The sequence below is a fragment of the Equus przewalskii genome, chromosome 32 (assembly GCF_037783145.1).
Source record: "Equus przewalskii isolate Varuska chromosome 32, EquPr2, whole genome shotgun sequence".
NCBI classification, from domain to species: domain Eukaryota; kingdom Metazoa; phylum Chordata; class Mammalia; order Perissodactyla; family Equidae; genus Equus; species Equus przewalskii.
The window spans coordinates 11,213,691-11,240,884 of NC_091862.1; the positions used below are offsets into that span (position 1 = coordinate 11,213,691).

At 42.8% G+C, this 27,194-nt stretch overlaps 1 long non-coding RNA gene across 4 annotated transcripts in view; it reads left to right on the top strand.

The window, feature by feature from the left end:
• The window catches only part of LOC139080792 (uncharacterized), a 100,136-nt gene that overhangs the window by 22,824 nt on the left and 50,118 nt on the right, over positions 1-27,194 (top strand). For 2 of the 4 annotated variants that reach the window (XR_011535572.1, XR_011535574.1), the window contains 2 exons: positions 2,353-2,607; positions 4,172-5,934. This is a non-coding gene — a long non-coding RNA (uncharacterized lncRNA). Of the gene's footprint in view, positions 1-2,352; positions 2,608-4,171; positions 5,935-27,194 lie in introns of those variants that run through there. The other 2 variants (XR_011535571.1, XR_011535575.1) reach the window with 2 other exon arrangements.

Here is a 27,194-nt window from a genome sequence, read left to right on the forward strand (position 1 = left end):
AGAAAGAAGGAGAACCTGGGAGAGAGTCAGAGTTGCAGCAGAAAGAGCAGAAGTGTCCACTGCCAGCGATGCCAAGGATTTGGAGTTTCAAAGGGGAGGTGGTCCATGGTGTCAGGTGCTGTAGCCTACAGTCATGCATTTTGGCAATTAGGAGTTGCAGCAGACTTTCGGGAGATGTATCAGTGGATTATTAGCTGTGTAGCTGGGACCTTACTCAAGGGGAACCAGCCTACCCTCATTCAAGGGGCTCTGGGTTGTTGAGCTAGTTCAAATCTAGGAAATGGTTGAGGGGCCGCAACTCTCATTGTCATGATTCAAGTCAGACTTCTCACCATCAGATCTGGTAGGTTGTATGTCTATTTCAGTTCTACAGGTACCAAGGTCAACTAGTCAAGGCCAAATATTTGATGGTTCAAACCATTCTGATTACTGCTTTGGCTCTCCTGCCCAATATGGTAACCTGGCCTCTGCGTTTAGGCCCCCACCACTCCAGGACCCTTATCCCCAGTGAATTCAGTAGTTTGATGGCAGCAGTTCCCGTCGTCATTCCTGGCCTGCAGAGAAGAGCCATGACAGAGCTCTTCAAGGAGGCCGGGCCTTTCCTAATTAGATCATTTCTCACAGCCTTGCTGAAAGGAGAGCTCAAACCCTCCTGGTAGCCACAGTTGGAGAGGGGTAGACCAGGTCTTATAGAATGAGTCCACTCCACAGCCTTGAACCTTCATAGCCTCTGGATATCTTTTAAAGTTTACTAAGGAAGTTCTGGCACTTCAGCTTCATTCCATATAGGCCACTTTTGTTTCTACATTTCAGGAAACGAATGACACAAACCGTCAGAGCTACTCCCAGGTGCTCAAGTTAGCACAGTGAATCCAGAATCTCTGCTTAGGGCACCCTATCAACGAATTTGATCTGATCCAGTAATGTCCTTCCATCCTGATCCAATACCTGTAGGATTCCTTCTTCAATGCTTTCCCCAGGATACTGTTAATAAAAGTTCACAAACTCTGTCAGTTCTTTTGGTGTATAAGGCACCTTTTCACGGGTCACACTTTGTCCGTTAGCTCCTGAGGCCTGTCAGGACTTGAGTCTGCTCCTAGGTCTAGAAGCAGTGAGAGGTGTATGGGTAGGTCCTGGGAGAGTCAGCAATTCACGATGGGCTCAGTGGAGACTATGTAGCTCCTCAGGCACAGGAAGAGCCCAGAAAGAGAAAACTCAGACAAGAAGGATGGGCTGCTTCCGCTGACAAATAAGGTTTGGCAGAAACTATCTCAAGTTTTCAGGACCCTAATCAATGCCCTCATCTTCTTTTCTTTTCTTTTTTATGTTACTTTTCCTTATTTATTTTCTCCTTCTAAAGACACTACAAGTACACTACCATTGTGTGTTTCTATGTGTGTGTCGGCAGGAAAGTGAGGGGTGAGATTCATGATGTAAAAAAAGGTTCCTCCAATTCAAAAAGTTTGAGAATCATAGTTCGAAGAGGGACTCATTTGATGGAGCAGTTTTTTGATTTTGTTTTAAAAAATTTTTTGTTTTGGTAAAATACACGTAACAATTTTAGTATAATTAAACGTAAGAGATTTTATGATTTTAACATAAGATCCTGTGAGGTTGTGAATTCGATTTGCTTTGTGATTCAGCACTCCTTAAGACTGGGCTTGGGTTTTGTTTGTTTGTTGTTGTTTTCAAAAATCTTGGCTAGAGGAGACCAGAGCTCCTTTATGGCAGTCCTGGAAGTTTTGTGGTCCTTTCCCCAGACTTCAAACAGGGAATTAGAGGCCCCGGATTTATCATTTTCTTTTGCTAAGTTCTCTAGTACTCTTAAAAGCAACCAACTCCATTGTACTCTCTATTGGCACCAAAATCTATTATGGGAGCAATTACTTGATCATGCAAAGCCTTGTCTTCAAGACACTTGATAACAGGTGTTACAGGTGAATATTTTGTGAATATTTTGCCATTGCATGCTACAGGCTACCAGTGTCCCCTTTGCCACTGGTGACAAAGCCATTGATGCCTTTAGGTCTAATCAGATCAGAGAACCAGTTCTACATAAACCAGTTCCAAGTCAAAGAGCCCATCTTTAAGGTTCTATGCCCCTGGAACCACTTCCAGTATCGTTATCTACACCAAATAGGGTTCGATCAGAGAAGCAGAAGCGCTGTGAGTGGCACGCATATGGGATTTCTTACAGTGGTTGGACCGTATGGAGACGTCTATGGAAGCCCGTTGCCTCTGTGTCTGGTGGGGGCCAGAAGTTGGGAAGAAAAACTGTATGCGAGCAGGAGGAATCAAGGACAAACTGGACCCTACATCTATCTCTCACCACCTCCAACTTTGTTGACACAGGTGACCTGCAGAAGCTGTGATCTCTTGCCATGGAGCTGCACATGCGGTTGGTACAGGACTCAGAGAAGCTAAAGGAGAAGATCCTGCAGGAGGAGGAGCTGTGGGCCCAAGTGTACCCCATGTCAACACACTGAGCCAGCAGGTCCTGAGCCCTCCACCAAACTCCATCAGAGAGTAAGCCTACTGCTTCATGCCCACTCTACAAATCTCATGCAGATTTCTCTGAGTGGCCGGCCCTCTCCTGGAACCACACAGGTTAGGAAACTCTGGGACTTGTAGCTCAATGTGGCGATGTTGTCACATTACAAAATACCCACAGGAGAGAAGTTTATTAGGGTGGGAACTTTGCAATATGCTTAAGAGTGAGTGGGAGGTGAGGAATTAGACAGTGACTGTAGTCCTTGTGTTCACAGTGTGCAGACACAGAAGGGAGAGCTGGAGTGGGTGTTTCCCAAATTTGCCCAGTCACACAGATTCCTGTGCCTTGTCTCAGACCTGCTGGGTGAATACCTAGGGGAAAGTGCCTGGGAAGCTATATAATTAACAAGGGCCAGGTGACTTTTATGGCTGAGCAAATTTCGTAAACCTTGTTACAAAGAGGAGCATGGGTGAAAGGAAGGTTGTAAATTTTTCATCCACTAATTTATTGTATTTAGTAAGGTGAGAAGGTAGCACGGGTTTGTGAGCAGAATGGAAGAGGGTGAAAGCAGGACAGATGAAGGTGCAAGAGGGAAAAATTGTCGAATCCAGGTATTTGAGGAGGTAGGAGAGTTTAGCTTTGAAAAAGAGGAAAAACATCTCTTTTGATAAAGTGGAAGGAAAAACCAAAAGGAGGGAGATGTGTTGAACTGTTGAGGTGAAGAGGGAAGGAGTGACGGAGGTCCATGTGGGAGGGTGGTGGACCGGATTCAGACCAGAGGGATGAGACTGGAGTCGCCGAGCGATTGACAAAGATGGAAGAGTGGGACTGAGTTTGCCTTCATGGACCCAGCCTGGGTCAGTTCTCACTGTCTGCAGTGGGCTCCAATTGGTTCACAAGTCTATGGACTATCCTGGATGTTGGGTCTTAGTACAATTTTAGGAGACATTTCCTAGCCTTAGCACATATTTTATTTTTCTAATAGAGATTTCACTAACTTCTCACACAAGTCTAATTTCTTTTCATATTCCACACCTTTTGGCATGTGCTAAACAAGAAAGAATAGACAATTGAGGACATCCTCACTCTACCATCTTGGTAGGGCTGGTGGAGTTCAACCAAGCTGGATTTTAGTATTTGGGTTTAGAAGGCTATTAAGCTTCTCTGGCTGTTTCTAGAGGCATGGCATTTAGTGGCCAGTGAGCATGGTAGTTAGGGATGTGGACCCTGGGGTCCGATCAGCTGGGTGCAAATCCCAGCTCTGATATTGCTGGCTGGGTTACCTCGGGTAAGCTTTCACTCCAAGCCTCTGTTTCCTCATCTGTAAGTGGGGTGGAATAGCACTTAAGCCAGAGGGGCGCTCCGAGAAGGGAAGGAGGCGTAAACTCATAGCACAGTGCCTGGCATGCAGCAGGTGTGCAACGATTATTAGCCATTGCTGCCAGATTATTTGATGGATGGTCAAGGGAAATTTGTGAAACAGCTGAGTCTGGATCTGGTTTTAAAACACATCCATTTGGGGTCTAGTAAGGAAGTTTCCTGGTAGATCTGGAATCTTGTAGTTTCCCTTCCAATACCCAGAATTCTCCTTGGGCAGGACTGTCTTTAATCATATAGGTGCTCCCTCTCCTGCTGTCTGGTTTTGCCTCGGTATATGTTCTATTGTTTCCCATCACACAGGGCAGAACTTGGAGCCAGTTAGCATAAGCATCTCCTGCCACCGGAAGCACGACCTAGGAGAGCGCCTCTCTTCCCTCGGCCCCTGTGAGCCAGGCCCTGCCTCCTCGCACAGCTCCCTCTCCCACTCCTGCCTGTTCAGGTCTGTTCCATGTTTAGAGTTTTCAAAAAATGGATCTGGGAGAACAGGCAAACGCAAGTGACCTTGGTTGGGCGTCCTGCGTCTGGAGTATACAGCGCCCTCTAGAGGACGAAGGCTGCGGCGGCCTCCCAGTTAACTGTTCATTCCTATGGCGCTTATCAACGTGTCATCATTCTCTGTGATGGGAAACAAAAGGGGGACCTGGCCAGATGGGTAGAAAGAAGATGAGGGGATAATTTATCTTAGCCTCCTTGTCTCCCAAAGCCAAGACTCTGTTCCTGGGCTCCTAGAAGGGAGAGGGGTTAGCGTGACAATTCCTGGCAGCTCATGTATATGGAACCGCATGGATATTCACACCACAACTCACCTGTGTGATGGAGATAACGGAATTTTATTAGTTTGGAATTAATTTGGAATTAATGATTTGTCTTCGTGATGAGTCTTCTTTTTCCTTTTTTTTCTGGGGGACAGGGAGGCTGTGAGGAATATGTTATGCATTGTAAGGCTGTCTACCCTCTGCTGAATTGAAGAAGAAAAACTTAGAAACCCAGCCTTGTATGAGTTCCCTTCTCCCAGAGGCCAGGGACATCCACATCTGTAGTGCTTTTGATTAGATCTGCTTTTTGCCCATGGCAGTTATCCATAAAAACACTCTTTTCCTATATATATCATTCGAGCCTCAATACATGGTACAGTTGCTTCTTTCTTTCCTTTTTTTTCAACAAAGCCAAACAGGGTGGTGTTTTTCCTTAGCAAAATCCCCCTCCTTTTTGGCTCTATGCCTGGCTCTTCCCAAGGTGCTTGGAAAGAAAGGAAAAAACTCAGAATCATTTCCTTTTGTTCTTGACTGATTCATGGGTGGAGGGAGAAAGGAGTGGGTTTCAGCTTGAAACATAGAATGATGTTCAAACAGTTTTAAAAAATGGCCTTCATTAATCCTCATTGTGTGGCACTCCCCCTTGAATTGCAGGCTTTTTGAGTTTTTTCCTTTTTCTTTTTTATCCATCTTTGAATGCCCAGCATCTAGCACAGTTCCTGGCACATAGTGGGTGTCTGGTGAGTGTAGAATGTTGAGATGCTAGGTCCCATTGTAGGCCATAGGGGCAATCCCTTGTAAGCTAAGTACTTATTAATATATACATAGATGAAACACAACATTTGTGACTACACTTCTCTACCGCAAAAGCTTTGTTCGTGGTGTGCTGTGGCGTAAATCAGTCTTAACTTTGCACAACCCTAAACAAGAGTTATGTAGGAGCAGGAAAATCAAACCTGTGCTTTCTTAATTATAGCATTGGTTGGAAAGCAATTATTGACCTGTAACATCTCGTTATTTGTCTTTCTGTCTATCCATATATCCACGTGTCTGATGAAGTCAAGAGGTCAGATAAGAACAGAGGCAGAAATATGGTCTTTCTAATGTAACTGATAAGAATCTGAACTGGCGTGAATCTCTGTGACTGGGGTCCATTCCCAGCAGCAGATAGAACCAAACCAGCAGCCCCAGGAGGAAGACCCTTCAGCAAGATGGCTTTGCTAATATCATTATGTGCAAAAAGGGATACGCTTTTACAAGTGTATTTTACGAAGCTGAAAATAAAAGGCAAAAAAAAAAAAAAAAAAAGGCTGGGAAAAACGAGTACTGTCTTACACGTTTCTTAAAAGGAAAATTCATTCTGTTCTCCCTACCAGTGCGGACTTGCTGCCTTAGAGGAAAAGCCCGTTAAAAGAACGTATTTGTGTGTGGAACAAGGTCATGCACTTATTGGCTTTCTGCTGCACGGCATCAATATCCCAGACAAGGAGAATCCGTTTGCTTTCACCATAGCCTTGTACCGCGCACAAGGGCTGCAGCAAAATATATATTCTCCGATGCTGCCAGCACCAAAGCACAGAGGAACCCAGAGGCAGGGACTTCAAAATGAGGGGAGAATAGCTGAGTGTTTGTTGTAAGAAATAAATATGTTACCTGGAAACATCATTACACTCTGAGTAGTCTGGTGTGTTGGTGTGGAGGGATGGGGAGGGGTTGTGATGCCCAAGTCTCTCCGAAGCTATTTCATAGACAGATGACTTCCCAAATATTTCTCTAATTCTCCCTTGTCTTCTGCACCACTCTCCCCAACCGCTGTAGCCTGACTAATATTATTAATCGCCTTCATGCTGCTCTTACGACTCCTCTTACTAATATGGTAACACTTCATTTATCCAGCATCATCAGGGATGGGCTGTTCCACATAACTACATTTTCCAGCTGACTAAACTCCGCTTCTCTGAGCACCCAAATTTAGTCTGTTTTCATCAGTTTGAATAGCAGTCTTTCTAAAATGTTTTCATCACCTGTTTTCTCGAATAGCTTCCATGAACATGATCTAAGCTTGTCCTAGTGATTTGGGGGCATTTTTATGTATACTGGTTACACTGTGCTATAAAATAGGGCTCCCTCTGAGGCCACCATGCTCCCTAGGACTACTTGGCTATGCTGGATGCCTCTGGACTGCTGCTCATTCTGAATTAGTGCAATTACTTTACTTTTCTCGACATAGCTTCCTTATCTGCAAAAGAGAGATAACTGTGTCTACCTTGTTGGGCTGATGTGAGAATTAAGTGAAATAATGTATGTGGATCTTAGCGCGGTGCGTGGCACATGGAATGTGTTCAAGAAATGTTAGCCATTCTTACTTTAAGTGAGGAATTACTGTAGTCATAGCCGCCAGCACAATACTGCAATGAAGATGAAATTGGCACGGGTGCATTGAAGACTTTGAAGACTTTTAGAAATACTCACTCCGACACAGTTTAATGAAGTTTACTCATTTCCTGGTAGTGCCATCCTGGCTGATCAGGGTAAGGTATAAATCCATGGAAGCATGGGAGTAAGACAGCCTCTTTTCCCTCCAGAACCTTGCCTCAAACCCTTGTCCGTTGTCTTTTGTCACTTCAAGCTGGTGCTCCTCAGGAAATCCTCCTTCCTTTATTTGACCCGACTTGCATTTGACCCAATCTGCATTAGCGTCCCCTCAGTCCCATGCACTCAGTTTGTTCTGTGGCCATTCCATTTGTAAATAGGTTGCTTTGTCAGGTGTTCTTGGAGGCGAACGTGGGCTCAGATCTATAGGCTTAATCGAGTCAAGGCATCTAAAAGCCCATCCAAACCACCCAGCATCTTTCTGGACATACTGGTCTGGGATGCATATGATGGGAAAGAAGAGGACAGTTCTGCAAATTACCTATATGGGAGGGAAAGGCAGAGTCTAACACACACAAGGGGCTCCACGGCAGTGGAAGTCGAGTGGGCGCCATGGCTCCATGGAACCAGCCATCTCCATCAACGTTTGGAGACTATCCTCGGAACGAGGTGGTTGGTGGCACGGAGGGTGAGTTGGTGGACAGGGCCTTGGCGGGGCTGCACCTCCACTGAGTAGGTACCATGGTAGGCTGTTCTTGGGTACCACCCATCTCTGCGCTCCTGGAGGAGATCATCTTGGGTGTTTCTCAGCCCTGCACTCATCTGCCATGTGCCTCCTTGGCCCTCGTAGAGCTGCATCCTTTCACTTAAGGTCCACTCCTAGCTCCTGAGCCATTTCTCCGAACTGACTATTTAGCCTGACGCACAATTGGTGGTTAAAACGGACTCTATCCAGAAGTGAAGCTCAGTTTCTTAACTTCCAACTAGAAGCTGCATTTAGTCATCCCTGGAGCCTCTTTACATTCCATTGGCTCTGCCAACAGCCGGGAGCAGAGGTCTGGCGTTGTTTCCAGCATGCCCCCCTGGGCTCCTCCCACTAACTGCCCTTTCTGTGCTGAGAGATGTCCTTGTTCTGCAGAGCAGAGGTGATGGCACACAGCAGCCCAGTGCACGAGTTCTCCCGCAGGATTCCTCTTCACGTCTCTCAGGGAGGCGGCCTTCCTGGGGTCATATCACTCCCGCTCTGCAATAGGAAAATAACCGCAAGAATAACAATTTTAACTAACAATAAGAAAAGGGCTTTCTTTCACATGCTATTTTACATAATAAATGTGTTTCTGAAAAGTATATAATTGCAATGGTGTAAATAAAATCGTGTTTAAAGGGAGCTAGGCCAGTTGTTCAGATGGCTGCCTACCTGGAAGTCTTGATGCTCTTCCAAAAAAAAAAACTCGCGATAGGGAGACATATCCTGCAATAGCATGTGAGCCAGGGACAACTTTCCCAGCAGGAGGTATGACTATGCCGCATAAGTACAATATAAAATCATAAGCATAAAATCCTCGAAAAAGATCAGGCTGTCAAATGTGACACGATTGGTTCTTTCTGAGTATTTTCTTTAATAATTTTTAGTACGTAGTTATTTGCTTTGTCGTCAACTCTCCCTCAAGAGCAGGTTATTGGTACAAGCACCCGACATCTAAGAGAAATATCTGAGAGACAGAATTAAAATGGTTAAAATTATATTGACCTGTCTAAGTGTTTTTCTATGCATTGGGAATTCTGCCATTAATTTTTTGTTTTTTCAGTTTTAGTGGCCAAACAGTTTTGTTCAATTTATGGGCAGTGCTGTGTGGCACGTTGTTTTGGAAATTTCTCACTGCCGAGAATCTTTTTGTAGACTGAAAATTAATTTTGTAATGCAAATCATAACCTCTGGTTTTTTCAGTTTTGTAAGTTTGAACATGTGTTTGTGTGTGTGTGTGTGTGTGTGTGTGATGCTTCTCCCTTAATTCATAACATTGGAGAGATAGTTACTTATAAAGTAACCCCCAACCTCTGGGTATAGTTCAATTTATTAGTTACACAGTAGAATACCAGTTGAAGAGACATCGTATAATGCAGTACAGTGTGTGTCCCAAAAAGCTACTAACTACCCAGATTAGCAACTTCTGGGGTGTTTTATGAAAAAAGCAGATTCTTAGAGCATGCCTCAGGACTGCTGAGTCAGAATGTTTGGGGTAGGGCCAGAATCTGCATTTTAAGCAACATTTCATGGAATTCGTACACGTATCGGCCTTGGAGAACTACTGGGATGGCGTCTGAGAGGGCAGCCTCTGAGGTCAAACTCCGCCTCTGCCACTGATTTGGCCTGTGGCCGGTTACTCAAGCCTTGGTTTCCACTCTGTAAAATCAAGAATGTAGGCATATCTACCTCCCAGGATTGCTGTGGGGATGAACTGACATCACGTATGAAAATCACGTACGCAGAGTGTTTGGCTCAAAACAAGGGCTTAATAAATGGTAGATGTTACTTATGGCCTAGACTATCATTCTTAATGATTTGACTAAGACATCTTTCACTTACGCAAACATTTTGGGGCTCACATGTAACTTGCACTACTTAGCGCACCATGTACACTATAAATATGTATACTGTTAGCTGCGTATATAGTGGTCCAGGCTACGGTAAGACGGACCTTCGAGGAACAATTCCATTGGGATGTTCTGCATTGGTCCATAGTGGCTGAGTAGGTACAAATGGGTTCATGAGAATAGGGTTCTTTTTTAAAAATTATTTTATTGAGGTGATATTCGCTTACAACATTGTGTAAATTTCAGCTGTACATTATTGTATGTCAGTTTCTGTATAGTCTGCATCGTGTTCACCACCAACAGTCTAGTTTTTATCTGTCACTGTACACATGTGCCCCTTTACCTGTTTTGCCCTCCCCCACCCCCTTCCCCTCTAGTAACCACCAATCTGTTCACCTTATCTTTGTGTTTGTTTGTTTGTTTATCTTCCACATATGAGTGAAATCATGCAGTATTTGTCTTTTTCTGTCTGACTTATTTCGCTCAACATAATACCCTCAGGGTTCTTCTATGTTGTTGCAAATGGCATAATTTTTTTTTTAATGGCTGAGTAGTATTCCGTTGTGTGTATGTGTATATATATATATACACCACATCTTCTTTATCCATTCATCCATTGATGGGCATTTGGGTTGCTTCTGCATCTTGGTTATTGTGAATAATTCTGTGATGAACATAGGGGTGCATATATCTTTTTGAGTTCTTGCTTCACATTCTTTGGATAAATACCCAGAAGTGGAATAGCTGGATCAAATGGCATTACTCTTTTAAATTTTTTGAGAAATCCCCATATTGTTTTCCATAGTGGCCGCACCAGTTTACATTCCCAGCAGCAATGTATGAGGGTCCCTTTTTCTCCACATCCTTTCCAACACTTATTATTTCTTGTCTTGTTAATTATAGCCAGAAAATATGGTTCTTGGTGTGTCTCTGATGACCAGATCTAGATGTTGGGTTGAGCCCCCACAGTGGGGGGCCCTACTTGGCAAAGGATTGCAGTGGGCTTGTTCTTGTGGTGTTTGGTTCTGTAAACAGAAAGTGTCAATGATAGGTAGCCTCAAAGGGAGAGGAGAGTGAAATATTGTGAGTAAGTAGCTGGCAGGTAAGGGTGGTAGATGTTGATAATGTCCCTCCCTCCCTCTCCGCCCTTTCTTCTTACCAAATCTCTACATCCCCTCTCTCTAATAAAAATAAGACACAATTTTTACAGAAAGGGATAAACTCTTCCCCCTTTAAAATATTCCTGAGGTGCTTTTCTTAGATATTCATTGCTTTAATCTTTACATGGATCATGTATTCCCTGGCATTTTTAAAAGGGAAATTTGCCCTTGATTCTAAATATTCCGTTCATGTTCAAGAACGGGCTAAACATTTGCCACAGTTACCACCTCTTCTTGCTTGATGTGATTTTTACATTGACTTCCCCTCAAAACCACGTCATTTTCTGCCACTTCTCGTAAGGCAGTCAAGCTGGTAATTATATTTTGATACTATTTACCAACCACCAGATAGATGCCCTGACAAATGATTACCGAAAATAGAAACCAAGAATAGGAAGTCACTGTCTTTCACTCTCAGGCTCTTTAGACCAGTGGCCTCCAAACGTTTTTTTGATTCTGTGCCTCTATTAGAAAGAATGTGTGAGCACACGATGTTCACATATGTGATATTCAGACATATGTACACACACACTTATACATAATTATCTTGTGCATGTCGTGAAACAAACACAAAAATGCAAACTAAAGGGAGGAGAAATATGAAATAAACAACATTTTAAGCATAAATTTATTTTATCTTATTTTAATGGTTGTGATGGTTAATTTTATGTGTGAACTTGACAAAAACATGGAGTGCCCAGTTATCTTGTTAAACGTTATTTTAGGTGTGTCTGTTTCTGGATGAGATTAACATTCGAAGTGGGTGGGGGAAAAGAGAGACGTTGGTAAAAGGGCACAAACTTTCAGTTATAAGATGAACAAGGTCTGAGAATATAATTTATAACATGGTGACTACCGTTGATAATGTTGTACTGTGTAATTAAAACTTGCTGAGAGTAGAATTTAAATGTTTTCACCAAAAAAAAGGAGAAAGAAAGGTAAATATGTGAGATGATGTGTGTGTTAATGAACTCGGTGGAGAGGATCCATTTCCTTTCACATTATATATTGTATAATCCTTTCACAATAATCAAATCATGTTGTACACTTTAAATATCTTACAATTTTATTTGTCAATTATGGTTCAAAGCTGAAAAAACAAAAACCAGAAACATTTGAATTGGTAGACTGAGTAAAGGGAATTGCCCTCCCCAGTGTGGGTGGGCCTCATCAAAATAGTCGGCAGCCTGACTAGAACCAAAGGTGGAATAAGGGAGAGTTTGCTGTCCCTGCCTGACCAATTGGGCTGTGACGTTGGTCTTCTCCTGCCCTCAGACTGGAATTTATCCATTGACTCTTCAAGCTCTCAGGCCTTTAGACTTGAACTGGTGCTTAGATCACTGGCTTTCCTGGGTCTCCCGCTTGTAGATGGCAGATCTGGGAACTTCACAGCCCCCATAATCATGTGAGCAAATTCCTTAATGCTTCTGTTTCTCTGGAGAACCCAAACTGATAGAATGGTATAAGTCGTTTTTGCTCTCATTAAAATATCTCAAAACACAAAAAAATCGTTGGTGTAAAGTTCATTGGCCTTTGAGGAGTCTCTTTTGCACCTGGACCTGATATAAACGAGGAGATTGCAGATTTTGAGCTGAGGATGTGATAAGATGAGCCTTTGGGGGCACTTGAGAGGGAGCAAGTAGCGTATTTTGCAGGTAGGAGGGATGTAAATCACTAGGGGTCAGAGGGTGGACTATGGTAGCCAGCCTCCATGGTGGCACCCAGTGACCCTGGCCTCCTGGTATTCAAACTTGTTCAGTCCCCTCCCACAGTACATCAGCGTTGGTTTATGTGACCAACAGAGTATGATGGAGGTGATGGTGTGTGACTTTTGAGGCTAGGCCATAAAGGATTCTGCCACTTTTGCTTTGCTCTCTAGGATCACTCACTCTGGGGGCAGCCAAGTGCCATGTTGGGAGGAAACTCAAACAGCCTAATAGAGAGGTCCACATGGTGAGGAAATGAGCCCTCTTTCCAAGAGCCAGCACGAACTTGCCAGCCAAGTGTGAGCCATCCAGGAAGCAGCTCCTCCAGCCCTGGCCAAACCTTCAGATGACTGTAGCCCCAGCAACATCTTGACTACAACCTCGTGTGACACCCTAAGCCAGAGTCACCGAGATAAACTGACCAATAGAAACTGTGTGAATTGATGAATGTTTGTCATTGTTCTACATTCCCAAGTTTTGGAGTGATTTGTTACACAGCAATAGGTAACTAATACAGATTTGAATGTTTTTGTGGATTGTTCTTCAGATATGATTAACTTTTCATTGTTTTTGTCTTATATGTGACTAACAAATGTTCATACTAGGAGTTGGAGGATTGTTGGTTCTGCCATTTTGGTGTTATTCATTTGTGCTTGTGTTATGGGAATGGTCTTCAATCCAAGGTTTCTTTGTAGGAATCGTTTAAGCCTCTTGCCCCTATTGTGAATGTTGCATAGAAACTGTAATGTCCCACAATACTGCTGTCAACACTGCTGTGTTTTGGGACCCTCATTCTTTCCTCACAGTTCCTTCCATACCGTATGTGGCCTCTTATGCTGTGACGTAGGATAAAATGAGGGCACCAATGTCAACTTGTATATTAAATATTAATAGATTCATTTCTTTCTGGCTTTTTTTTGGTGATAAAAAATGTAAACAAAAGTCCTGGTACTTTTTTCCATGCTGCAAGGCTCATCTTGGATTCAATCCACTTTGGAGACCCTTGTTTTATAATGGAGATTGGCAAAGTACTGCCTGTTTTTTTATAAATGCAGTGTTATTAGAACACGGCCACACTCATTTGTTCACATATTATCTTTGGCCGCTTTTGTGCTACAATGGCAGTGTTGAGCAGTTGCAACAGAGACGGTATGAATTTCAAAGCTTGAACTATTTACTATCTGGCCCCTTACAGAAAAAGGTTGCCACCTCTGCTTTAGAAAATGGATAGAGCTTGAGGGGTCCCAGGTGTCTAGGATACAGGATGCTCTCAATTCATTTACTCACTCAGACAGGGGCAACATGAAGGATGAAAGTCACCCGTGGACTTCTGAGAGAATATATTTCTGTGTCTGCCCCTGGCAGTGTAATTCTGGCTGAGGCTCAGGGCCTGGCTTTGATTCACCCAAACAGACTGTATCCTAGAACTCAGTTACAACTTGATCTTTAAGGGAACAACAGCGGTCTGGCAATGCAAGTAACTGGGTGTATCTGAGCCGTGGCATCTTATCTGCTGTGTTTGATTGGAAGCATTTAGCCTTTCTTTCTACCCATATGTATCTCAAATGATAATCCAAAGGCTTCTGCTCCTTTCTTGTCTTAGTGCCTTAGTCCTTGATTCTTCTAGTCCTTAGATCTCTCTTCTCCCAGGTCTTGGCTTGGTTGGTGCCTTCTGATCCAAGCTCAGCTTAAAAGCCACCTCTTTAGAGAGGCCTTTTCTGAACACCCAATCGAAGGTGGCCCTACTGACATCCCCCATTACTCTGTTATTGTTCTGAGCTAATTTTTTCATTATACTTATCAAACATCTGAAGTGATATTTATGCTTATTTATTGTCTTCTAGACAACAAACTGTGAGAATGCAAGAACCGGAAGAGAAAGGACCTTGTCTGTCTTATTTCTTAATTTTGTCTCCAGGGTTTAGAACAGTGCCTGACCCAAAGTTTGACTATTTGAGAATGGACAGGAGAGATGCTCGATATTGTTTTGTTTCTGGCTATAGAATGAGTGTTGCCTCATGGCTCATAGATCACGCAGTTGGCTGGTTAAAGGTTCAGGTCCTGATAAAACATGTTGCTCTGGATTCAGTAGCAGTGTCCATTAGAGCAGAGTTTAATCCATCCAATGATTTTTTAGAAAATCATACTGGCAGTGTGTTTGTTTATTTCTAGAATTCCTATTCCGTTTTTGTTGTATTGCTGCCTCTTCCTTTCCCCTCCCCCAACCTCCTTACTTTTCTCTTCCTTCGTTATGGTTTATAGACAATCTTTTATATCGTTGGTAGGAATATTTGCTTTGCATTCTCTCAGATTATTCTATTGTCTATGTCTCTTGGAGAACAATTTTTTCCACTTGCTGCCTCTGCTCGCTATTCCATGGTGACACGTTTCCCTGTGTTTGTCACCTTTGAGTGTGAGCTCATCTTCGACAGGGATTGTTCTCTGGGGTGACACAGGGTCCTGATCGTGCTCTCATCCATAGTCGTGTTTTCCACTGCGCTGCTGGGGCCTAAAGGGTTTCAGTGGTTCTGTACCAGTTTTTTTTTTTTTCCAATTTTTAATTGTGGTAAGATACACATAACATAAATTTTACCAATCTAACCATTTTTAAGTGTACAGCTCCGTAGTGTTGAGTATATTCATACTGTTGTCCTGCCAATCTCTGGGACTTTTTCATCTTGCAAAACTGAAACTCTATGCCTGTTAAACAGTGTCTCCCCTTTCCCCTCCCCCAGCCCCTGGCAACCACCATTCTGCTTTCTGTTTCTGTGGGCGTCACTACTCTAGATAGCTCATATAAGTGGAATCATGCAGTATTTGTCTTTTCGTGATTGGCTTATTTCACTTAGCATAACGTCCTCCAGGTTCACCCCTATTGTAACATGTGTCAGAGTTTCCTTCCTTCTTCAGGCTGAATAACATTCCTTGTGTGAATATATACCACATTTTGTTTATCCCTTCACCCATTGATGGACATTTGGGTTGCTTCCGCGTTTTGGCTATTTTCAATAATGCTGCCATGAACCTGCGTGCACAAATACCTCTTTGAGACCCTCTTGTCAATGCTTTAGGGTAAATACCAAGCAATGGAATTGCTGTACCAGTGTTTGTGTTAATATCTTGGTTGGGATTCTCTCACCACGAAGATAGTGCAGATTTGTACAGAAGGCACCCTGGTTCCAACTTCCTCTGGGTAACTTTTTCTACTGATTGCTCTAAGTTGATGGCAATCTTCCTTGGTGAATCCCTAAACCAATGCACTGACTTTCTAAACTCAGTGTCACAGTCCAGGGGAAGCTTCACGGCTCCCAGTTTTATACAGGAGCTTAGTTTCGGCTCCTATCTTGCACAGGTCTAAGGTTTTGTCTCCCGTCCCTGTGCAGGCATAAAAACTCAAGTCCCCAGCCTAGTGGCTGTATCTGTTTACAATACCCCTGTCATCTCTTTGACGTCACTCACACTCACTCCTTTTTCTTTGAGTTGTTCTTCACTTCTGACATCTGGGGATTTCCTTTCCTTGCTTTTGCATTTGGCTATGCAATAAAAAAATAGTTTATCTGGCATTTCCATGTGTTTGGAGTGTGCGTGTGTGTGTCCTTTCAGGTTTGCTTGGCCTGTGTTGCCAATAGATACTTATTCATTCAATATTTTTTGAGCATTTATGGCTTGCACAATGATAAGCCTAAAATGATTAAATAGTAAATCTTCTGAACTCCTGCACCTAGGGAAGACATTTAATCATAATACACAAAATGGCAAGATATAGATGTTGCTGTCCATTCAGGACAGTGGAATCCATTTTTAGGTTGGACCCCAAATGGAAAGGTTCTCTTCCTGCCAAACCTGCAGAATCAGCTCCTCCTCAGGCTGCACTGTTGTGGAAAAGCCAGGGGCAGAGCCCAGAGATGTTGGACCAGAAGTCTGAGCACTGAGGGCCCAGAACAGGCCTGGAGGACCACAAACTGGATGGAAGGGAAGCCGTCCTGCATCAATAAGTAGTAACAGGCAGGCATTTTGATGATATGTATTGAGGGATAGCCCAGGCTGTGCAGAGCTGGCATTGTTAGTCAGTATTTAAATATACCTCTAGCCAGCACATCTGCAAAGACCAAGAATGTTCTGTAAATAGGAATAAGGACAATGAGACAAGGAAGAGCCTATCCCTGAACAACTCGACATGGGAAAGGAACTAGAGGATTAGCAGGATTTGGAAAATGCAAGGAAAAGGGAAATGTGGACCAGGCCAGGAGAGACCTTCTTATTATTGTCATTGTTATTGTTATTATTAACATTACCTATATTGGTTAAAGGTTTTCAACAATCCCTTATTGAGGAGTGATCAGAAGTTTATATGGAGCACCATTAGAAGTGTTTCTAGTTTGCTGTATATAATGTCACCTAAATTAACTGAAGAGTCAAATATACATGATACTCATTTTTTATTTTCACTTTATTCATCCACAATTTATGTTTTTGTGCAGTTTATAAAGTTCTCAATTAAAGAGCACTTTTAGGTACTGTGGTAGGTAGGTATGTAAACTAAGAGAGTCTTCCCCAACTTAGTAGGCTAAGTTCTTATTTTATTTAATTAGTTAATTTTTTTTGAGGAAGATTAGCCCTGAGCTAACACCCACTACCAATCCTCCTCTTTTTGTTTTTTTTTAGGAAGATTAGTCCTGAGCTAACATCTGCTGCCAATCCTCCTCTTTTTGCTGAGGAAGACTGGCCCTGAGCTAACATCTGTGCCCAGCTTCCTCCACTTTATATGTGGGACACCTACCACAGCATAGCCTGCCAAGCGGTGCCACGTCCGCACCCGGGATCTGAACTGGTGGACCCTGGGCCACCAAAGCAGGACGTGCGCACTTAACTGCTGCACCATTGGGCAGTCCCCCCAATCCTCCTCTTTTTCTGAGGAAGATTGGCCCTGAGTTAACATCTGTACCCATCTTCCTCTACTTTATATGTGGGACTGCTGCCAAAGCATGGCTTGATGAGCCGTGCGTAGGTCCGTACCCAGAATCTGAACCAGTGAACACCAGGCCGCTGAAGCAGAATATACAAACTTAACCTGTGGAACTGGGCTGGCCCCAGTAGGCTAAGTTCTGATGCTCAGAGTGCACAAAACCTGGAAAGAAAGGATTCCATAGACCATTGTTCAACAAGCGTGCTTCTGTCTAATTACTAATAATTAGTATATATAATAATAATTCACCCAGCAACCCAGTGAGTTGGTATCATCATTATCCCATTTTTCTCAGATAAAGAAACTGAAGCTTAGAGAGATTAAGAGATTTACCTAAGATCATACCAGTAAATGGAGGAGAGGAATTGGTCACAGAAGAATAAGTAGGATTTTTTTTCTAAGAGCTTTTATCATGAATGAGTATGGATTTTTTTCAAATGCTTTTTCTGAATTCATTGATAAGATTATGGGACTTTTCTTCTTTCATTTGTTAATATGTTGGATTATATTGATTGATTTTTTGAACATTGAACCAGTCTTGCATTCCTAAGATAAACCCCACTTAGTTGTGGTATATAGTATTTTTTATATGTTGTTGAATTTTGTTAAGGATTTTTGCATCTATATTCATGAAGGATGTTAATCTATGTTTTTTTTTTTTTTAATATTGTCTTTTTCTCTTTTTGGTTTTAGGGTAATAATAGTTTCATAAAATAAATTGGGAAGTGTTCTCTTCAATTTTCTGGAAGAGATTATGTAAAATTGGTGTTAATTCTTATTTAAATGCTTCGTACAATTCTCCAGTGAAACCATCTGGGCCTAGAGATTTCTTTTTGGGGAATTAAAAAATTATGAATAGTTTATAGGGCTATGCAAATTATCACCTAATGTTGGGTGAGTTGTGGTAGTTTGTATTTTTTGAGGAAGTGGTCCATTTGCTCTAAGCTGTTAAATTTCTTTATTCCTTTGTTATCTTTATTGAGGCTGTCTGTTTTCCATTTGTTTCAAGCATGATTTTACTTGCTTGTTGAAGCACTTTTATTGTGACTGCTTTAAAATCGTTGTCAGATCATTCTAACGTCTCCGTCATCTTGGTGTTGGCATTTATTGATTGTCTGTTTTCATCCAGTTCGAGATCATCCTGGCTTTTGGGGTGATGAGTTACTTTCAGTTGAAACTGGACATTTTCATATGATGCTGTGGGACTCTGGATCTTTTGTAAACCTTCTGTTTTTGCTGGCTTTCTTTGCCACTGCTGTGGCAGGGAAAGGGGGGCCGTTGACTCAATGCTGCTGAGTGGGGTGGGAGTTTTAGCTCCCTACATTGTCTCCACTGACACAACAGGATGGGAGAAGGGGTGGGGGCGTCGATTGTCACCTGGGAGGGATGAATGTCTTGACTCCTTGTTTGGTCTTCTGTGATACTACCTGTTGGGAGGGTTGGGGTTCCTTGTTACAGCTTCACAAGGGTGGTCGTCTAGGCTCCTACTTCACCTTTGCCGCTGTGGGTGGGGCCAGTTTTTTCTGTGGGGTTTGGCTGGAGTAGAGCACTTATGGTCCAAGTGTTTTCTGTCTTGCTCAGCTGCCCGTTTCCTGGTCTGTTGGTTAGAGAGTCTAGGTTTTTGTTAGGACTTTTTTTGTCTGTACCCTATGGGTATTTCAGGGTTGCCAACTTCTCCACTTCCAAATCTGGGATATATGAGACCAAAGGAAAGCCCAGGGAACTCACCCCTGTGTGGATCAAGTCTCAAGGTCCCTAGCTGGCCTGCCTCCTTCTCTCCACTTCTCAGAGTCTTCTAATGTTTGACTCATATATAAATGTAAGTGTACATAAATATATATGTACACACATACACTGTTGTCCAGGGTGTTTAGTTTCAATTAGTGGGAGGAACAGGAAAGCTACTTCTACTCCATCTTCCAGGTGGGTGATTTTTTTTGCTGAGGAAGATTGGCCCTGAGCTAACATCCATTGCCAAACTTCCCTCTTTTGCTTGAGGAAGATTGTCACTGAGCTAACATCTGTGCCAATCTTCCTCTAATTTGTATGTGGCATGCCACGACAGCATGGCTTGATAAGCTGTGTGTAGGTCCATGCCTAGAATCCCAACCCGTGAACCCTGGGGCCGTCAAAGCAGAGCATCTGAACTTAACCACTACGCCACCGGGCTGGCCCCTGGATGATTTTTTTTTAAGATTAAACTTGTGTTATTTGCCTCTGATTATTAAAATACTATACATTTATTAAAATTCTGATAATATAGAAAAGCTGAAATTGAAAGCAATAATTGGGCTGAGTAAGATTGCAAATTATGGCGAAAGAAGAGAACATGGTTCAGGCAAGGATACAGGATTTGCAGAGCTTCTTTTCATTTCACTACAACTTTAGACACTTTCTGTCGATGTTTTTCCCTGTAACTAAATTTTTCAATTTTCAAAAGAAAGATGAATACAGATGGACTTTGCTTTAAGAAAACCCGAGCCCGGCAGAATTGGATTTACAAAGTGGATCTATCAGGAGGTGACTGAGTTTTACTCTGAACTGCACAAAACTTCTCAGGAATTCATGTGTTGTATAAAGTCAACTTGAAATATTTTCACTTGATAACGACTTGGAGATTCTTGGGATAAATATAATTCACACCAATAAGGACAGTAAACCCTTGTTTAGAAAGTGCTCTGCTGTTGTAGATTATGTTACATTGGATTGTTGATCCAATCATTTCCCAGATACACCCTGGATATACAACTTGAATAAAACAGCCTATGAAGCAAATATTATTCGTGCATTCTGACACCAGTGTCATAGTAGGGTTCTCCTGAATTATTAGTAAAAAACATTTTCGATGAGATTGCTAGCCCTGGATGCAAGCTATAGTGAGACACTGATGTTTTTCACATTTGCATCATCACGCTGAGGGTTACTGTAATGGCATTCTCACGTCACACAACATTGGGGCCAAAATGAGTTTTTCCTAAAAGAGGCCTTCTTCACGAGGTAGCCCCAGCCGTTTCACACTGTTTCTTTCACGCCTCTGTTTCAGCAGACATTTGCCTCTCTTGTTTTATCTGCCTGCAAGAAATAACTACAACCCACATTGTGAATTACAATTTTAACTATATTGGAAAGTGGGTATTTAAAAACCAGAATATATGTTTTGGATAGGCAAGCTTAAAATGGGGAAGAGCAGACAGCCCAGTCATCAAAGGATAAAAATCTATACTAATCTTAAAAGCAAAACACGGCACAGAATTTCTTGTCTATTTTTCTACAAAAGAAGGCCATTGTACTTCCATTCCTGGCCATGTCAGCGGTGATGGGCGCCCCCCCAACCCTTCTTTTTTCCGAGCATTGATTGTTGACTTCCCCTGACACCCCATCACAACCCATTAGTACTGAAAACCGACAGGCCCAGCAACAACAGCAAAAAGGCAAGTTTGAAAGAAAATATCGAAAGCATGGGCAGAGCTCGGCTGTTAGGATCCACACCAGCCCCAGATGCAACAACTCCTTCTCCTCGCCCCCACGGCACCTCTGTGAAGGGCAGCCAAATCAGCAGATTTTCTTTAATCCAGACTCCAAGGTCTGGAGGAAATGACGAGGAGTATCGCTGTATTTTTCCTTTCATTTTCAAAGGAATTTGGGTTGAGGAATATGAAAACAGAGTTGGCTAAAGTGCTTTTGCTGATAACGCTAATATCCGTTAGGTCTCTTTTCAGACCCAAGTGTTTCGGATGTTAGTGGCTCCGCAGTCCTGGGCTCCTGAAGGCCACACTCGAAACCCTGGCAGCTTCTTAAGTGAGGAGTCTTTTTCTTCTGTTTTTTATTTGGCAGCGTTATCTGGTGTCTGTGTCCCCAGAGTCACAGTAATGGCATTAGCAAGCATTGACTGTGGTTGTACAGTTGATTGCCCAGGGGAGAAAAGTGACAACTCTAGATTTCCAATAGACCTTGTATTTGCAGAGAGAGAAGTTCAGGTGAGGGCAGCCAACTTGTCAAAATCTTAAGAGCCAGCACACAAGTTGAATCTAACTTTAGATGAAAGCCTGGATGCAAGTTTTGTATAGAGAGATGGGGGACCCGAACAAACAGTGGTCCTCACCCATCTAAGTAAAAAACCTAGCTGCAAATGGTCATTGAATCAAGAGTGGGTAAGAACAAAGAGCCAAACCAGAAAGCAGCATGGAGCTGGAGTTGGTGTATCGTTACCCTCCGTGGAGGGCGGAGAGGAGGCAGGGATCAAGGTGGGCTAACAGCAATTATGATCCAGCTCAGGAACCGGCGCTGGAAACACGGGATTTAGCACCATTCTTGCCAGGTGTAGACAGCTTTAGGAAGGAAAACAAGAACAGGTCCCTCCAGTGAGTTTTATGGCCGCCTCCACCATCAAGCCTGGGTGTGCTTGTGGGGTGCTCATTCTCCTCTTCACCTCGCATCATGTTTTGTGACCTACCTTGCTGCTGATGTGTTTCTTGCTAGTCTGGACCCCTAGGAGAGGTCTGGGAAGTCTGGCGTGTCGGCCACCTCTGAAGTCCTATGGCTCAGACAGACCTACTCTCCCGCCGCCCTGACAGCTAGTGGCCTAGGACGACTCCCAGGTTTCCCCCAAGGCCTCCAGACTCTCTCCCTCTGGAAAGACGCCTGCCCTGGCAGAGGAAGGGCCCTTGGGAAATCCCAGTGCCTCTAGGCTTTGGGGCCTCCTGTTCTCAGCTCCTCCCAACCTTGCTTCATCCGACAGGCTGGATACTGGGCCCCGTCAGAGGGTGCTCTTTAGTGAGGCCGTGCAACCTGTAGATGTCAGGCCTGACTTGGCCACAGAGCTGCTGCCTGGGGCCTATTCTAGCATCCAGCCCGCTAAACCTGGGAGTTGCAGCTTCAGCTTTGCATTCAGCTCTGAATCAGTCCTTTTCATCTGCTGAGGGGACCTGGCCTTGCGTTGTCCTTGGTCGTCAAATTACGGCCTCATGCCTGGTCACAGAGACCCAATCGGTGCCTCAGGGCCGAGGTTCCTGTCTTGACTGCAGCGTCTGCGGACTCAGCCTCCTCTGCCTGGTTCTGGGCCAGCTCCCTCCCTGCCATCTCCTTCCTGGACACCTGTGGGCGTGCTGGAGCTCCCTGCTTCACCTGTTCTCCTCTGACTAAGGTCAACCTTTGCGTTTGGTCTGGGTTTGGATCCTTGGCTGAAGGCATGTAGGCATCTTTGAGTAAAGACAGCTTTAGAAGAAGTATGTTAAGAAATGGGCCCAATGGTGTGAATGTTTATGCATTTTGATGTGTGCAAAAGCAGAGAGGAGCAGATTAGAAGAGGAAAGAAGGGGATTAAAAATTATTTCAAATAATAAACCAACAGAACCTGGTACAGCATTTTCCCTAACTCCGAGTTAATAAAAAAAACCTTCACCTGATCCTGGCAAATCTTTGTTTAGCAGACTTGGGTGGGGCTTTCCACAGCAAGGTTTCTCTGCTTACCTGGGGACATGTCATAGACTTCTAAAACCATTAGAGTTGGAAGTGCTTTAATTTTGAGAGTTCCTCTAGGCACTTATTAAGTAGACTCATGGGTAGTACTCGTAAACCTACTAAACAAAATTTGAGAGAAACACAGTGTCTTGAAATTTGGAAATGCTGCAGAGATTGACTGGCACCATCAGCTAGAAATGCATCACCTGAGAAGCCAGGGCCAGCATTACATACAGAGACAATGATGCTTAATTATTTGTAATAAACTAGGACCAAATCAAGAAGTCTAACAGCCCCAGCCTGAGCACTGGGCACATTATTATTTCCTGTCTCTACCCAGCAACCTACCTCAAACTGGATAAGTCACCATAAAAGACACCTCTTAGCAAAGTGACCCTGGTTCGGCAGCGCTTTGCTGCAGGCTGCGTTTGGCTTCCCAGCTGGAGCTGGGTCCTCTTTACCCTGTGAGGTCACTGTCCCCTGCACGGTGCCAGGTGATTTTTCATTATGCGGTAAAACACTTCCCAGCAGGCTGTTTTCATTACAGTGATGGGAGAGTCTCTTGATTTGTTTTTATCATGTCATGGCCCACAAACCTTGAAAGGACCCAACTGCCGCCCACGTCACTCTAAAGCTCTTTTGTGAACGTGAGCCTTCGCCCCGCCTCACCACTGCCCTCCTGGGGCCCAGGACCCCCCTCATCTGCTCCACACCATTCCCGCCATGATTCCCCACCAGTCTCACTGTCTATCATTCGTTGCCGTTGCAATAATAATGAGAGCTACAACTATTGAGTGCCTACCATATGCCGGGCTATTAAATCCTGGAAATAAAACCGTGAGGTGGTTACTGCAGAAAGTTCTAGTACTGTGTGCAAGGACATGCCCAGTGCGCGGTGGAGCCAGGATTTGAGTCCAGGGGTCTCCCAACCCATAACACGTAACCATCTCCCTCTACTGCCTTTCCACACATAAGAAAACATACTGTCTTTCTTGGTCCTTTTCTCAGGAGAGTGCGCCATCTCCACGACACGGCTCAAACTCTACCTATAATCGGACTCATTTGCCCCTTATCCTCCCTGAATACTTAGCATTTCAGTTTCTGTGAACAGAATTTAATGCCTATTGCTTTATCGTTGGGAGTATGAAGTGGTGACTGTTTCCAATCAACCACATAGCATTCATCTTTAAAAGCTCGTTATGTGATACGTCATAGGTTTGGTTTGTGGTTTATAAGCCAAATCGTGGCTGGTAAAATTTTCAAATGGGCATATCCATTGCAAGATTTAATGGATTTCAAAACAAGTTTGCACATGACCAGAGATCATGGAAATATATAATTATATTGAAGTTTACAGATCAAAAATCATCTACACTTGTGGTTAATTGTATATATGAGTTATTTGTATATAAATATACACTTATATAATAAGTACATCTATATCTATACAGATATCTCCATATATACATAATTTGGCCATTTGTTTTTTATGTGCATGACTTCTCTCCACTCCTACACCCTTGACTGAATTACCTCAAGCCTGAGCCCTATTATCGTTTGGACCTGAAGCACAATGAAGATGACATTTCAACCTGCAAAAGAGAGATCTCCAGTGTATAACAGATATCAACATGGACTCTTCTGAAGCTGGTTTATACACTTACTGAGCATAATTAGCTATTTTGATTTGATTTGCGAAATAACTGTTTTCGCAAAGTTGTAAGTAAATACAATCTTATTTAAAATGCACTGGAAGGAAAGACAAATGGCTAATTAACATATGAAAAATGTTCAAACTTACGAGTATCAAAGAAATGTAAATTAAAAGAACTCTGAGACTTTTTTATCTATCCAATTGGCAAGTGTAAATAGTATTACACTCAGAGTTTGAGAGGATGAACATTTGTTGGGAGAGATCTTTGGCAATATGTATATATGTTTAAAAAATGTTCATATCTTTTGTCTCAGTAATCCTGTTTCTAGGACTTTATCCTAAGGAAATATTGAAATATTTATGATGCAACATCATGTGTAGTAGCTACAAATTAAAAACAACAAAATGTCCATAATGGAGGAGTAGGGGAATTATGATAGCTCTCTATAATATGCATGATATATAGACATACATAATGGAATATTACTTATATATTTTATATGTTTAATAAACATTATATATTTTATAAACATTATATATATAAAGACGTGCGAAAATGCTCATATAATATATTAAATGAAAAAAATGCAAGTTATAACCCTGTGTGTTACGTTAGTCCCACAATCTTAGAAAAAAGACTAGAAAGAAATGTATCAAAACATTAACAGTTGTGGTGGGTTAATGTTGATTTTTGTTTTTATAGTTTTTTGCGTTTCCATGTTTTTACAAGAGAAAGCCTATTTGTCAGAATCCCAAATACAACAGTACAACAATTAAAAAGTGCGTCTGGATGGACTTCAAGCAAGATGTCAAAGTGAGTAGATTTGGAAACTTCTCTTCTGTTCCACACATACAGGAATTAGGAACGACTTATAAACAAAAGTTAGAACTGCAGCGCTGTGCTAAAGGAAGGGAGCAAACCTCCCAGGACCAGTGGGGAGCAGAGTCCCAAAGCTGTGAGCTTGGCTGAGTCTGCAGGCCTGTGGGAGGTGGGGCTGAAGGAACCGAATTTGGGATGAAGGATTTCAAAGTGGGAGAGGATCAGGGGTGGGGGAGTGGAGAGTCTTGCTTAAGGCTCCTGTCACGAAGCCAGTGCTGAGCATGTGCTTCCGTGGCTGCGACTGGAAGCTGAGAAAATTCCCAGCAACTCATCTGGAGTTTCAGGAGGTGACAAGCTGCTCACCTGTGGCAAGTGGTGGAAGCAAGGCACCTGCGTGGCTGGGGGGTGGACCGAGTTCTGTCCTGGCTTGGGGTGGGGAACAACAAAGACTCAGCAGAGTGAGGCCGTACTTCTGAGCTGCAGATCCCCTAGGAGCTGGGCTGAGGCATCGCACCACCATGGGGAGGGGAAATCCTCCTCTGCTGGTTTGGAATGACGTTAGCAGCAGGTTATTGTGCCCTAAACCATAGAGACAGTTGCTATTTTTCTTAATAGTAAGAATTGGAGGCAGGCACTCTCAGGATGGTCTGGCAGCTCAACAATGCCATCAAGGATCCAACCTCTCTCTTTCTCCTTTCTGCTGAGCTTGTTGTTTGTTGCCTTATGGTTGTAAGATGGCTGCTGCTGCTCCAGATATCACAATTCCTGTCTTCTCAGAAGCTCCAAAGCAGAATCTCCAGTATATCTTGTTAGGCAGAACTGGATCACATGGCCTTCCTTGGCTCCAGGGGAGGCTAGGAGATTGAATGTCTGGCAAAGGGAAACAAATAGTCACAACTGACATAGACCAGTCAGATCTGTTGGCTGGACACACTGCTACTCAAGATAAAACTGAGTTTTATTAGCAAAGAGGTGGGGAGGGAATGGCTGTTAGGAAGACAACTCTTATGCAGTATGAATTCTCAAACAAAATCAGAAGAACACATACCTGGGAAGCCATAAATAATAGAGGAATCTGAAGATTACTTTAAAATAAATACATTTATAGTCTTGAATAAAATAAAACAACTACAAAACATGAATTAAGTAGGCAATTATGTCAAAAATAGATGGATGAAATAAAAATGAGTCAGAAATCTTGGAAATGAAAAATACAGTCCTTGAAATAAAAAAAGCAACCCCTGTAAGGGAAATATTGAACTGGATAGAGTTGAGGAAAGTGAGATGGAAGTCAGAACTTTGCAAGTTACCTGGAACACAACATTGAGAGATAAAGGAAAGTGAAATAGGCAAGGAATTGAAGATGTACATGGAGGGTAAGTTGGGAAATTATAAGTTGTCTAAATAGATATTCTTAAAAGACTATAGCCTTTATAGCAAGAATGGAGAGAAAAATATTTGAAAAGATAGTGACTAAGACTTTTCTAGAATTAAAGGTAGACATGAATCCTGGGATGAAAAGGGCATCTTAATTGTTAAGGAGAGAAAAATCTCACACCTAGATACATCTTCGTGAAACTACAAAGTGGTAAGAATAAAGAAATAAATGAAAAGGTATCAGAGAGAAACACAGATTACTTACAAAGGAACAGCAGTCAATCAGACTAATAGCAGATTTTTCATCAGCAACATGAGATACTAGATGATGGAATAATATCTTAAAAGTGCTGAGGGAAAATAACTGCCAGGCTAGATTTCTACACCTGGCTAAAATCATCTTTTTGGAATTGGTGTAAAATACATACAAACAAAAACAAAAATAAACAAAACAAAA